Here is a 14,473-nt window from a genome sequence, read left to right on the forward strand (position 1 = left end):
CTGAGGCAATTCTTATAAAAGAAAATATGTAATTGGGGGCTTCTTATTCAAGCGTCAACATTCCATTTTGTGGCTCCTATAGGCTTGTAGCCATATCATAATGCAAAAATTCATTCAGTTCAACTTCAAAAGTCTCCATAAACTATCACAATCTAAATGCTGTTTAAAGTCCAAAAGCTAAAATGTCTTCTGAGACTCATGACAATGTCTTAATAGTAGACCCCTGTAATAAAAATAAAAAAAATAGATCACATATTTCCAGCATACAGTGACACAAAATAAACATTACCATTCCAAAAGAGAGGAAAGGGGGCATAGTGAAGAAATACTTCACTAAATTTAGCTAAAAGCCAGCTGGGCAAACTCCAAATTCTATATCCCCATGTCTAATGTCAAGTCATTCCTCAGATCTCCAACTCCTCTCAGCCTTGTTGACTATAACACACCTCTCTCTCTCTTGGGCTGAATCCACATCTAGTCTTCAAGTGTCCTTGGCAGGAATCACACAACCCTGGCATCTCCAACATCTTGCTGTCTGCAACCCAATCCAGGTTTCATCTTCACAGCTTCGAAGCATAATGGCCTTTCTGGGCCTCCATGCAGGAACACTTTGGACACATGCCTGGCCTCAGTAGCTTTCCTTAGCTGTGGAGGGAGACTCCACAACATCTTTCTTGTATCCTTGACTCTAAAGCCAGAATCATGTGGTTGAAGCCCCCGAATTCTGCTTGTTGGGGCTGGACTTTGGCCCCCTCATTCAATTACATTTGCGTCAATTTCCTGTTGTTGATGGTTTCCTTCACTGCTTTAGCTTTCCTTTAATTCTTTTTCATAAGTTGGAAGCTTAGCTGAGTGGAGTCTTACCCTCAAGTCACCAATCCCTTTATTCCATTTGGCAGCAGGCTTTTCTTGAAATTTTTTATCTATTTAACTGTTTTATCTTTTTATCTATTTGAGTACTGGCCTTAGCTCCATTTCATTTCTTAGTGCTCCTTTTCTTCTCAGCTGTCCATTTTGTGTTTCTCTGTGTCCCTTTTCATTGTAGATCTGCATAAGTATGATCACTCATAACTATGGGCACAGTCTATACTAGGCTATTTTCAAATCTCATTTGCCAGTGCCATTAATCCAAAACTCTCTGGCAAGTTTTTAAGACAAGGGAAGAAAACGGCTACATTCTTTGCCAAAATATAACAAGAGCAGTCTAGTCCCTAAGCCATTTACTAATAATATTCTTCCCTTCTGAAATTTCTTGGGCTGGGCCTCCACACAGTTCAAAATGCCCTCAGCACTCTCTTGTATGCTCTTACTAGGGTGGCCCATTAAGCTCCCACTTAAAGCATTAAACCCTTTTCTACTCCAACATCTTCCATATTCTGCCCAAAATCAGCATGGTCAGGTCTGGCTTAGCAATATCCTACTCTCTGTATCAACTTCTGCCTTAATCAATGTTCTATTCCTGTGAAGAGACACTATAACAAAGGCAACTCTTATCAAAAAAACATTTAAATGGGGGCTTGCTTATTGTTTAGAGGCTTAGTCTATTATCATCATAGTGGGACACATCATGGCAGGCAAGAAGATATGGCTATGCTGGGAAGTAGCTGAGAACTTTATAACCTGATCCAAGGACTGAAAGAGAGAGAGAGAGAGAGAGAGATGGAGTATGTGGTCACTTCAGCAGGGACCCATAATCCACTCCTGAAAGGCAACTAAGGGCTACATCCTCTTTTGTCCTATCCCCCAAAATGTAACCAGGTAGGTTCCTTGGTACCAGGGATTTTGCCCTAAGCAATGTTCTATCCCTTGGGCCTGCAGTTTCTATCACTGATGAATGAATGAATGCATGAATGAATGTAGTTCTTTCTCAGGTGCACACTCTCTCTCTCTCTCACACACACACATATACAGTAGGCTACTAGATAAGTATCTCCTAATGACTCATGTTTACTAGCAATATCGTACTTTGTTGATCCCTCCCATGCTGGCATTGTGCTTGGTCAATATGACTTATACAAGTGATGGAATATTAGCAAACACAATACATGCAGAAAAGCTCTTGTGCAGAAGTCAGCCCTTCTCTGTATGAACTCATCTACTATACTGTGAGAAAGATAATCTATGCTGCCAGCAAATGAGAGACCCAAGGCACCCCAAGTTATCAGTCACAATGTTCAGAGATGTCAATAAAATAATCTTGGATATTGTAGCTCTAGCAAGTTTCCAGCTGTTGAAGCTACTAGATGAGTGATCTAGTTAAATGAATGAGTTTAGTCAATTCTGCTTAGAACTTAAATTTCAGTTAGCTGTGTCTATAATTAGTCTAAAGCACCATAATAAGTAATAAACGGTTGTTGTTTTGAGCCCTTTAGTATTTTAAAAGATTTATCTGTGGTTATACATGCACTAGTGTGTGTAGAGTGTATGTATTTTTGTATTGGAAGTACAAAGGAGGGTATTAGTGTCCTTGGGGCGCTAGTTATGGAGATTTGTGAGACATTCAACTTATTATATAGGTGCTGGGATCTAAAATCGAGTCCTTATGACAGCACATTAGTTGGTCGGAAATGCTGAGCTATTTGAGCAACACACTCCATGTAGTTTTAAAGTCATTTTTATGGAATAAATAGTCCATAAAGTATATTTTACAGTCATCTCTATGCAATTTAACACTTAATTTTTTTATAAGCAAGTCAGAGATCATATGAAAAAGTACTAATATGAGCATGCCAAATTTCCCCTTTTCTAGTCTGGCATGGTGGCACACAGCTTAATCCTAGCACTGAAAAGAAATTGTATCCCTGTGAGTTCTAGACAAGCTAGATTTGTCTACATAGTGAGGCCCAGGCCTGCCAATACAATATAATGAGGCCCTGTTTCATAGACAGGGGTTGGGGGAGGGAGAGGAAGAGAGAGAGAAAATGAGAGAGAGGTGTGGAGGGAAGGAGAAAGAGAGAGACCAACAAACAGACAGAATTTTTTATCTTTCAAATATCTTTGAAATATTAGTAATGGTACTTGTTGGGGCAATTATAGTTTGAAAACTTGTTTTTAGGGAACAGATTCATGTGCCCCAATTTTCCCTGAAGATACATATGTACATAATTGTTGATAAGGGATGAAAAGACATTATCTTCAGTGGTTTAGCCACTAGTAAGAAACACGTGCTCCTCGCTCCTCTAAACTCCTTCCTATGCTCCTGTAAACACCACTAATGAAGCTCATTGGGACACAGACACAAGTACATGGAAATGGCAGGGGTCAGTAGTAATGGGAAGGGGACAATAAAGGGCAATGGGGTTTAAATATGATCAAAATACATTTGTTCAATATGAAAATATCATGGTAAAACCTATTATTATTGTCCAGGACTATCCTCTGGCCAAATAGCTACCATCTTCATATCATTTGTACATGCTTGCAAGAGTCTATCAGGAGCAGGCCTGCAGAATGTTGATATTCTCCTTAGAAGGAGGTAATGGTGATATGTCACTGGAACTTCATTGATATTCCCTTTTCGATGCAATTTTGTCTTAGTTGCACATGGCCTCAGGGTCTAGGGGAAGTACTAGAGTATATTGGCTGGAGGAAGGCTAACCATAGGGAAACCGTTGTTCGTGCTGGGTGCTGACCTTCCCCTGAGCTACTTTAGAATCACCTAAGTTCCTGGCCATAACTCCTTACCCATGCTCTGGAAGTAAGGCTAATACACTCAGTGGTTCCCCAGGATGAACTTTGTGAAATAAAACTTTGGTAGCTGTCTTAGTTAGGGTTTCCATTGCTGTGAAGAGACACCATGACCTCGACAACTCTTTTTATTTAAAAATATTTATTTTATGTATACGATGAGTACACTGTACCTGTCTTCAGACACACCAGAAGAGGGCATCAGATCCCATTACAGATGGTTGTGAGCCACCATGTGGTTGATGGAAATTAAACTCAGGATCTCTGGAAGAGTAGTCGGTGCTCTTAACTGCTGAGCCGTCTTTCCAGCCCATGACAACTCTTATAAAGGAAAACATTTGAATGGGGCTGGCTTAGAATTTCGGAGGTTTAGTCCATTGTCATCGTGACAAAAAGCATGGCAGCATATAGGCCAACATGGTGCTAGAGAAAGAGATGAGAGTTCTACATCTAGAGCTGAAAACAGCAGAATAAGACTGAGTATCACACTGAGAGTAGCTTGAACATATATGACCTCAGAGCCTACGTCCACAGTGATACACTTCCTCCAACAAGGATACACCTGCTCTCACAAGGCCATACCTCCTAATAGTGCCACTCCCTATGGCCAGGCATTCAAACACAGTAGCCATATAAGTCTCCCTGGAGAAAAGAAATTCCTAAAGCACTTGGCATAGTCTGCAGGGTATAATAAGACCAGGGATCTGAGTTTTCAAGAACAATGACATTGTTCCTGCTATGGATAATGAGACAGACAGTTGTGATGAAAGGTGAAGCATCCCCAGGGGAGATTTTGACATGATTGTCCATCCTCCATATGGCATGTAATGGTTTGCTTTTTGTGGGTAGCAGCAGTGGCATGGGCAGTCTAGAGGACAGTGAGATACATAACTAAAGCAGGGCCACTTGAAGATGGAGTATCTATAATGGCAATCTCAGAGTAGTAGCTTCTAAGTGGTATGGAGTAGCATGCTTGTTAGATGAGTAGGGTGTTCCATGTACATCTGAAAATTATTTGCGAAGTGTTTGATGTTTTTAGGAGCTGTTACAGTCTTTGAAAGTAGCACACCAGAAACAAGAGTATTGATAAGAGGCTGCAGAAGTTGCCTGGCCATACTATGGGTAATAAGAAATACTTCTAAGGCAGAAGTTACCTTAGAGATGGTTGCTCAGAAGTACTTGTGGGTAAAAGGGAGGAAAGGCAATAAAAAAGTCATTCATTTGGCATCCTTTGTTTGACTTCCATCATAGTAGGTGAATTATACAAGAGAGATGTAGAGTTGGAGGCATTGGCTTGCTATTTCTCAGGGCTGGAGAAAGGTAGCAGGATCACCAGTCTGATCCATGTTAAAAAGCCTTTCTGGGGCCTCCAAAGCCTGGAACCCAGGGAAGGTCTGAAGAGGAAAAGAGGAAGAGAGCAAAGTAGAAGTAAGCACTGGCAGAAGACACCACTGAGGTCTTTGATACAGAGAAAATAATAATTCACAATCCAGGGCTGGAGAGATGGCTCAGCGGTTAAGAGCACTGACTGCTCTTCCAGAGGTCCAGAGTTCAAATCCCAGCAACCACATGGTGGCTCACAACCATCCATAGTGAGATTGGATGCCCTCTTCTGGTGTGTCCGAAGACAGCTACAGTGTACTCATAATAAAATAAATAAATAAATCTTTAAAAGAAAATAATAATTCACAATCCAGAGTGCCAATGGGGATTTTAACAATGGTCTGTGTGAGAGGCTATAGGAATCAGAGACTATTTAGCAGTGAAATTCCTGAAATTAAGGAAAAGCCTTAAACAATCAATGAAGCCTCTCTTCACCTGGTGTGTGAGACTATGGGATATGGGAAAAATAAGATCAATTTGAGTGCCTCAGAAACAGACAAACTGAGCAGTATAACCACCCATCTTTCTTGGAAACAAAGGCTACATAATCTGAGACGATAAAATGGAAATCAGTCCCTGATGGACTAGTTCACACAAGCTATTAGAGGGATTTGATTATCAATAATAGAAGTTCCCATGTATATCAGAGGCTCAAAGACAAAGGAGGATGGATAGGGCACTACTGTAGGAATTGGTAATGAAGATAGCAGTGTATTCTATATGATGCCTAGTTCACAGGCTTTATCGGTTGCTTTTCAACTTCTTGATATAATACCATAATCAAGGCAAGGCAAGGGTTTCTTTGGGCTTACAGATCCAACGGGATGAGCCTGTCATAGTAGAGCTCCTGCATGGCAGGCAGTTGAATCAGCAGCTGACAGCTTACATCTTAAACTGGAAGTATGAAACAGAAAGAGGCTTCTCCAGAAAAGATGAGGTTTTTAAATTCTCAAAGCCTGCCACCAGTGACATACCTTCTCCAACAAGGCCATACCACTGAAGCCTCTGAAAATATTGCCACAAACTCAGGGCCAAGTATTTAAATGATGAAGACTATGGAGGGTTGTCTCATTCAAACCACTATAAGGGTCAGAACTGTGTTCACAAAAGGGTTAAGGAAGAATTTAAATTGTCACCATAGCACATAGTCAAACTCTATTGCTGAAGACATAATACACTTTGGATGAACGTTCCTCCCCACTGACTAGCTTTCCTAATGTCTGAAGTGTTAGGAATGCTACTGGGGGAGAAAAATAGTCAAAAGACATAGGCAGAAGTGGGACCTGAACATTATAGTGTGGGCCTCCCAGGCAAAATATGCCTATTGGCACAACACTGGCATGACTGATATTAGGGTAGCCACTCGCTTTCTGATTGCACAGGAGGCCTACTTCACAGAAGGAATCCATGGTACTGTTAACCTAGTCAAAGGCCCATGAGGGAGACAATTCTAGGTACCAGGGAGAAACCTACTACTGTCATTTTACTAAGTGAGCATGTAGTTAAGCTGCCTTCTAAATATTTATGGTAATACCAATAGATTAGTGACACTCTTACCTTAGTCAGAAAAGCTTTTTGTAGTGAGAGGTCATTAACATAGACGTGCATAAATAGTCAAATTGATGAGAATAAGTGACCATTGAATGCTCAGCCCTAAATAGGACCAATTTATCAAACCCTTCCCTTCAAAGCTCAGGGACTATCACTGAAGGAAGAATGGACAAAGCAGAGGATGGGAAGACTGTTGTGAAAGGCTATTCTCTGGACATGACATGGCCATTGTACTTACAAATTTGTAGCAGCTCTGATTGTCTTCACAAAATCAAGCCACTTGATATTCTAGCATGGATGGGAAAGGGGCTTGTGGAGAGCTCTTGGAGCCACTTCTAGAAATTTGGCAAGAATTTGACATTGGGCCAGGAAATAGAAGTAGGCTCAAGATATTGATCATTTGTTTATTCCCTTGTTTGTTCCTTGACTACTTTTGTTTATTGCTTTGTTTGTGCCTTGACCTTGAACTGATCTTGTTCTTTGCATGTACTTAGAATGGTATAAAAGCAGACTGGAGAAAAATAAACTTGCTTCAGCCTCAGCACTGACTGGAGTCACATTATAATGTTGTCTAATTGTCTTTTTCTTTACAACCCTCACTCCCTCCTTTGAGACACAGTTTGGTTGACTGAGCTGGCTTGGTCAGATGGTACCTCAACATTGGAGCTCAAATGTGAGAAGTGCAGTGAAGGACACCTCAGGAAAGGATGGGCCAGTGGTGAATAAACCCTGTAAAAACGGACAAGGTAATATTCTGCTTTCCTGTGGGTTGTGAGTGTTGGTGGCAGAATCATGGTGGACATAATGGTATTCCCCAAAGTAGCATCAACACCAGCATGTTAAAACAATATATTGACTGACTTGTGTGCTTCATGGGGAAGCTGGAAAAGATTCATCCCACTGGAAAAATGTTTATTCTTTCAGATGTAGAAGAAAAAAATGGAACCATTGAATTGATGGAGCCACCTGACAAGAAATTTCTGGAATCATATGAGTAGTTGGAAAAAGTCACAACCATGGCAACCATACTATGTGCATCTTATATCCTGTTACGGAAGATTATAATCGCTTTGATTTTGAACTTTACAATGAAGCTGTGAAAATTATCAATGAGTTTCCTCAGTTTTTTTCCTTTAGGGCTTATACAACATGAATGAGCTTCTTGAATTTCTTAAGATTGCCAGTGAGCTACATTGAAGACTATTAAAGAAGATTCCTTCAGTTTAAGGGAGAGACTCCTATAATTTCTAATATTTAATTTGCTCTTTCTTATATATTTTCTTGTAAATCTAGTATGACAATTTACAACTAAGTCTATTTATAAATTTTTAAAGATTGATACTTCAATATATGGTCTGAATAATACAAATCAAAATATCAAAACAAGAAAAGGACAAGGTAATGGTAGAATGTTTTTCGTATGTGTTTAGATTTATACTAAAATCTAGAAGAGCAAAGATAATTCTCATAGATGCTTTTAGTCTTTGAACCCTTATTAGAGATAGTTTAGACCCTAGACATGAGAGGAAGAATGGGTTTGAGAAAAGCAGTCCTCCCACTGTCCCGGGACGCTTTGGTGAAAAAGATAATGAACATAAGCTGTTCCAGAGCTCTGCTAGGGACAGGAGGAGGTCAGGAGATGCTCTTCTTCTCTGATTCTCACTGGAAGAATGCTTAGTTCTGGTTCTGAGTCCCTTAGGTAAGATATCTGAATCCCTTTGCATCATCTAGTTCTCTTCCCTCTCTGTTTATTTATTGTCCGTCCTTGGCTCACCAATTTGTCCATGTCTGTCAATGTATGTTTGTTTTTGTTTTGTTGCATGATTGTTGCTCTGTGTTTTGTATTAAAAAAATGGTTAAAACTTAATCTTCTGGTCAATCACCCCTTGATTTAGTTTTAACTCATTTTTTTAAAGCAGTCTGAATTGACACGACAAAAACTGATAAACTGCCTTTAGAGCTCTGCACCTGTAGCTAGGAGTCTAGCACAGCTGGAGAAGCCCTGCCAAGAGCTGATTGTCTATACAAGCTGCTCTCAATGAGGCCAGCAGCTTTTGGCTTCTATGATAAGGAAGCTGATGGCTGTTTCTCATATAAAAAAATGTCTGTGACTGTGATTATTAGGTTCTGCAGGTTACAAGATGCTCCTCCCTTGAAATTAAACCGAGAAAAAGTAAGAAAATTGTCTGTCTAAATATATATGATGTGTGTGGCTACTTCATGTTTGTTTCTTTGTTTTTTGTTTTGTTTTTGTTTTTTATCATTTTATTGGATATTTTCTTTATTTCCATTTCAGATGCCTTCCCCCTTCCCCATGTACCCTCCCTAGAAACCCCCTATCCCATCCCCCCTCCTCCTTTTTGCTTTTATAACATTTTGATTACATGCAACTATTAAGGTCAGTTCTAAGTTGAGAAACTAGCAATACAATAGATGCAAATAGTCAAGGAATAAGCAAGACAATAAACACAAATACTCAAAAATCCAGCAAGGCAAAAACAAAGTCCTGTGATCACTCCCATGTTCGCTTTTTCTAAGGGATTATCAGGATGAACAAAATATCTGAGCCAACTTCCCTGTCCTAGCCCAAAGTCATTTTCACATCTGAAGCCTTGTTCTAGCCTAAAATTTAGATTCCTGCCTGAAACTACTTCTTTGTTCTAGCCTAGTGTCAGCTTCCTGCCTGAAGCCCACTTTCTTCTCCTTGGCTAATGTCATATTCCCGCCAAGCAGCTCAAAAAGCTCTCTGCCTCTCCCCTTTTTTTATTTAATAAACAAGACTGAGCCTGTCTTAGGTCTTTCTGACAAGAATGCCTTCCTTACACGTCATGGAATATTCATTATCAAAAGTAATGCACTTCTGTCTTAGGTTGGTAAGGCTCTGTGCAGAATCTCACCTGTTCTTGGCTTGCCAGCCTGTTAATTTAATAACCCTGCTTGGGGTAACATTTTCAGTTTCAAGCCATGTACTTTGGCTGCCAACATGTTGATGTTGTTAAAGACAAGCTTTAACACGGTGGGTACAAATAAAATTATTCCCTGGACAAAAAGGGCTGGGATGATCAAGCTATGTATGCCATTCTTGAAACTTGACCAAAATAGAAATACTGACCTCAGGTCATGGGTAATTTTATCTGCAATATCTACAGAATCAACACTCAGCAGAGCAGCATTCTTTAAATTCATAAGCTCACTATGCAAAATTAAAACATCCAGAGAGGTGTTAGAATTGTACCAAATACAGTGCAGGTGTCTTTAAACTTTTTCATAATTATAATGACTACCACTGTAAATTTTAGAACCAACATGAATCCAATGGTATTTGGCATGACGCTTGAGATGGCTCCTTACTCTTAAACTCTGAACCTCCTTCCAATAATTTGAATAGGATAAAAAGCATTGATCCATTGTTCCAAACGCCTATCTAAATCCTCTTGTATATTCAACACATTAGTAACATTTTTTGCTAAATGATTAACAAAAGTAGCTGTCTTAAATTCTTGTGTCAAAGCAATTGCAGAACCAGTGGTGCTAGCAATTAATGTAATTAAAGCTATTATACCAGCAATAATCAATCTCACTACTCTCTTGCTTCTGCTTAAAGCCTTACTCACTTCTGCCAGTACTTGCAAACTTTTTTCAGAAGACCAAGGTTCTGTGATACTCAGGGCAATAAAACAAAAACTGGTTGATAGAGCTGGGAAGTGGTGGCACACGCCTTAAAAAAAAAAGCTGGTTGTTAGACCTCCATAGCTGACATGTTGGATTTCAAAACACAAACAATTAGAAGGTGTACAATCAATGTAACTTACAGTAAATACTGTAGAAGAAACAAAAGTAATTTTAACTTGACAATTAAAAGAGCTTTAACACATGTACTAGCACTTGTTTGAAATCCAGATCCTAACCCAACTTTATCTCTTGCTAACATAACATCATAGAGAACTTCAACCAACTTCCAAATATGTCTCTGAAAATTTCCAGAACCAGACTTCCAAGTGCAGAGTGTTATTTCTAATATTGGATTAATTTCTAGACTAGTACATGATTAAGCACAAATAACTGGTCACATTTACGAAAAATACAAGAGTCATTATAACTTCTCTTTTTGATTCTCTGTTCTACAAGGTCTAAAATCATGAGGCAAGGCAGCTTGTCCCCTCTGGGGTATAAGTAAGCAAAGGTGGGTCGGGAAAATATGTCCAAAACAGCTTCTCAGGCACCATTGTCAGGGTACTCAGCAAGCTCACAGATAAGCATGATTTTTTGTCCAGGCATCAGCGTGTCTCACCTGTCACTCTGGCAGCCACCATGTTCCTTCAGCATCCTGCAGAAAAAAACACAAACATGCCCTCTACAATCCTGGGCATGTTAGAGCTCCTGGGAGTCCAGCCTCCTCTGGGTTTGGGGGTCATGTTTGTTTTTAACTGATCCTAAATATATAAATATGTTCTGCATGTCTCAGTTATAGATCATTGGCTTATAAGTTATTGGGTATGGTTAAAAGTTTGTAACATTGGTAACAAAGAGTTGGCTTAAAACTGGTAACTCAAGATTGGAGTCATTTTAGACAACAACACAAGGTATGAGTCAACCCAGGGAAAAAGGTCTGTAAAGATAACTCTAAATTGGGATAATATTTTATGTAACTCTCTCTCTCTCTCTCTCTCTCTCTCTCTCTCTCTCTCTCTCTCTCCCTCTTTCGAGACAGGGTTTCTCTGTACAGCCCTGGGTGTCCTGGGTGTCCTGGAACTCATTCTGTAGTCCAGGCTGGCCTCGAACTCAGAAATCTTCCTGCCTCTGCCTCCCAAATTTTATGTAAATCTTATCCTAGAAAACAGACTTATAAAAGATAGAATTTAAAACAATGTTTCTTACTTCTAATTTTAGATTTATTTATTTATTTTTATTTATATGAGTATACTGCAGCTGTCTTCAGACACACTAGAAGAGTGCATCAGATCCCATTGCAGATGGTTGTGATCCATCATGTGCTTGCTGGGAATTAAACTCAGGACCTCTGGAAAAACAGTCAGTGCTCTTAACCACTGAGCCATCTCTCCAGCCCATAATGTTTCTTTAATAAGTTATTAAAAGCTGCACCACTATGTCATGTGTTCATATATAAGAACTGCCAGGTGGCTGGGGCAGACACCTAGCTGGTCTGCTCCTGTGGAGATACTGAATCCTGAGCAATTCTAGAGGAGCCATTACACTCAGCACCTGGTAAGAACACCGTCCCACTCCCTATGCCCCAGAGTTATAACTGGGAGCCAGGGGTGTTCAGGACACATCAGCCACCCAAACCCCACCCCTCCAGAATACCACCTCCCTTCTGCCATCGCCTGGTCCTTTTGGCTGGGGCAGACACATAGCTGGTCTGCTCCTGTGGAGACACTGATTCCTGAGCCATCCTAGGGGAACCATTGCACTCTGAGCAGCAGGATTTCCAGATCCCAGAGGCAGCCTGAGTCCCAGGAGTTTTCCACCCAGGAGCGTAGGATCACAAGACAACAGAGACATCTAGACTCTTGAGGACTTCTGACACAAGCAAGATAACTGGAAAGACAGACTCCAGTCAGACACAGTGAGTGCAGGTAACACTAGAGTTAACCAGATGGTGAAAGGCAAGCACAAGAACATAAGCAACAGAAACCAAAGTTACTTGGCATCAGCAGAACCCAGTTCTCCCACTATAGCAAACCAAGGACACCACATCACACCGGAAAAGCAGGATTCAGAATTAAAATCACTTCTCATGATGATGATAGAGGATTTTAAGAAGGACATAAGTAACTCCCTTAAAGAAGTACAAGAGAGCACAAGTAAACAGGTAGAAGCCCTTGAAGAGGAAACACAGAAATCCCTTAGAGAACTGCAAGAAAACACAATGAAGGAATTAAACAAAACCATTCAGGATCTGAAAGTGAAAATAGAAACAATAAAGAAATCTCAAAGGGAGACAACCCTGGAGATAGAAAACCTAGGAAAGAGATAAAGAGTCATAGACGCAAGCATCACCAACCGAATACAAGAGATAGAAGAGAGAATCTCAGGTGCAGAAGATACCATGGAAAACCTTGACACAACTATCAAAGAAAATGCAAAATGCAAAATGCAAAAAGCTCCTAACCCAAAACATCCAGGAAATCCAGGACACAATGAGAAGACCAAACCTAAGGATAATACGTATAGATGAGAGTGAAGATTCCCAACTTAAAGGACCAGTAAATATCTTCAACAAAATTATTGAGGAAAACTTCCCTAACCTAAAGAAGGAGATGCCCATAAGCATACAAGAGGCCTACAGAATACCAAATAGACTAGACCAGAAAAGAAATACCTCTGTCACATAATAATCAAAACATCAAATGCACAAAACAAAGAAAAAAACTACTAAAAGCACTAAGGGAAAAGGTGAAGTAACATATAAATGCAGACCTATAAAAATTACACCAGACTTCTCACCAGAGACTATAAAAGCCAGAAGAGCATGGACTGACATCATACAGACCCTAAGAGAACACAAATGCCAGCTCAGACTACTATACCCAGCAAAACTCTCAATCACTATAGATGGTGAAACCAAGATATTCCATGACAAAACCAAATTTGCACAATATCTTCCCACAAACCCAGCACTTCAAAGGATAATTGATGGAAAACGCCAACACAAGGAGGGAAACTACAACCTAGAAAATGTAAGGAAATAATCTTCCAACAACTCCAAAAGTAGATAGCTACACAAACATAATTCTACCTCTAATAACAAAAAACACATACATAAAAGAAAGTTTACTAAAGCTCAAAACACACATTACACCTCAAACAGTAATAGTGGGGGATTTCAACACCCCACTCAGCAATGGACAGACCATGGAAACAGAAACTAAACTGAGACACATTAAAATTAACAGAAGTTATGAACCAAATGGATTTAACAGATATCTATAGAACATTTCATCCTAAAACAAAAGAATATACCTTTTTCTCAGCACCTCATGGTACCTTCTCCAAAATAGATCATAGAATTGGTCACAAAACAGGCCTCTACAGATAAAAAAAAAAGATTGAAATAATCCCTTGCATCTTATCAGATCACCACAGACTAAGGCTGGTCTTTAATAATGACAAACTAATGGAAAATCCACATACACATGGAAACTGACAACTCTCTACTTAAAGATGACTTGGTCAAGGAAGAAATAAAGAAAGAAATTAAAGACTGTTTAGAATTTAATGAAAATGAGGAAACATCATACCAAAATTTTTGGGACTCCATGAAGGCAGTGCTAAGAGGAAAACTCATAGCTCTAAGTGCCAACAAAAAGAAACTGGAGAGAGCATACACTAACAACTTGACAACACACCTAAAAGCTCTAGAACAAAAAGAAGCAAATACACCCAAGAGGAGTAGATGGCAGAAAATAATCAAACTCAGGGCTGAAATCAACAAAATAGAAACAGAAAGAACAATACAAAGTATCAACAAAACCAGGAGCTGGTTCTTTGAAAAAATCAACAAGATAGATAAATCCTTAGCTACATTAACCAGAGGGCACAGAGACAGTATCCAAATGAATAAAATCAGAACTGAAAAGGGAGACATAACAACAGAAACTGAGGAAATTAAAAAAAATCATCAGATCCTACTACAAAGGCCTATACTCAACAAAACTGGGAAACCTGGATGAAATGGACAATTTCCTAGACAGATACCAGGTACCAAAGTTAAATCAGGAACAAATAAACCATCTAAACAGTCCCATAACCCCTAAATAAATAGGAGCAGTCATTATAAGTTTCCCCACCAAAAAAAGCCCAGGTCCAGATGCTTTTAGTGCAGAATTCT

The 14,473-nt window shown here is 39.6% G+C and overlaps 1 pseudogene; it reads left to right on the forward strand.

The window, feature by feature from the left end:
* Positions 1–7,413: 7,413 nt before the first annotated feature.
* On the forward strand, positions 7,414–7,778 carry LOC114619179 (annotated as a pseudogene).
* The last annotated feature ends 6,695 nt before the right edge of the window (positions 7,779–14,473 follow it).

The sequence above is a fragment of the Grammomys surdaster genome, unplaced genomic scaffold (assembly GCF_004785775.1).
Source record: "Grammomys surdaster isolate TR1022 unplaced genomic scaffold, NIH_TR_1.0 148, whole genome shotgun sequence".
NCBI lineage: Eukaryota > Metazoa > Chordata > Mammalia > Rodentia > Muridae > Grammomys > Grammomys surdaster.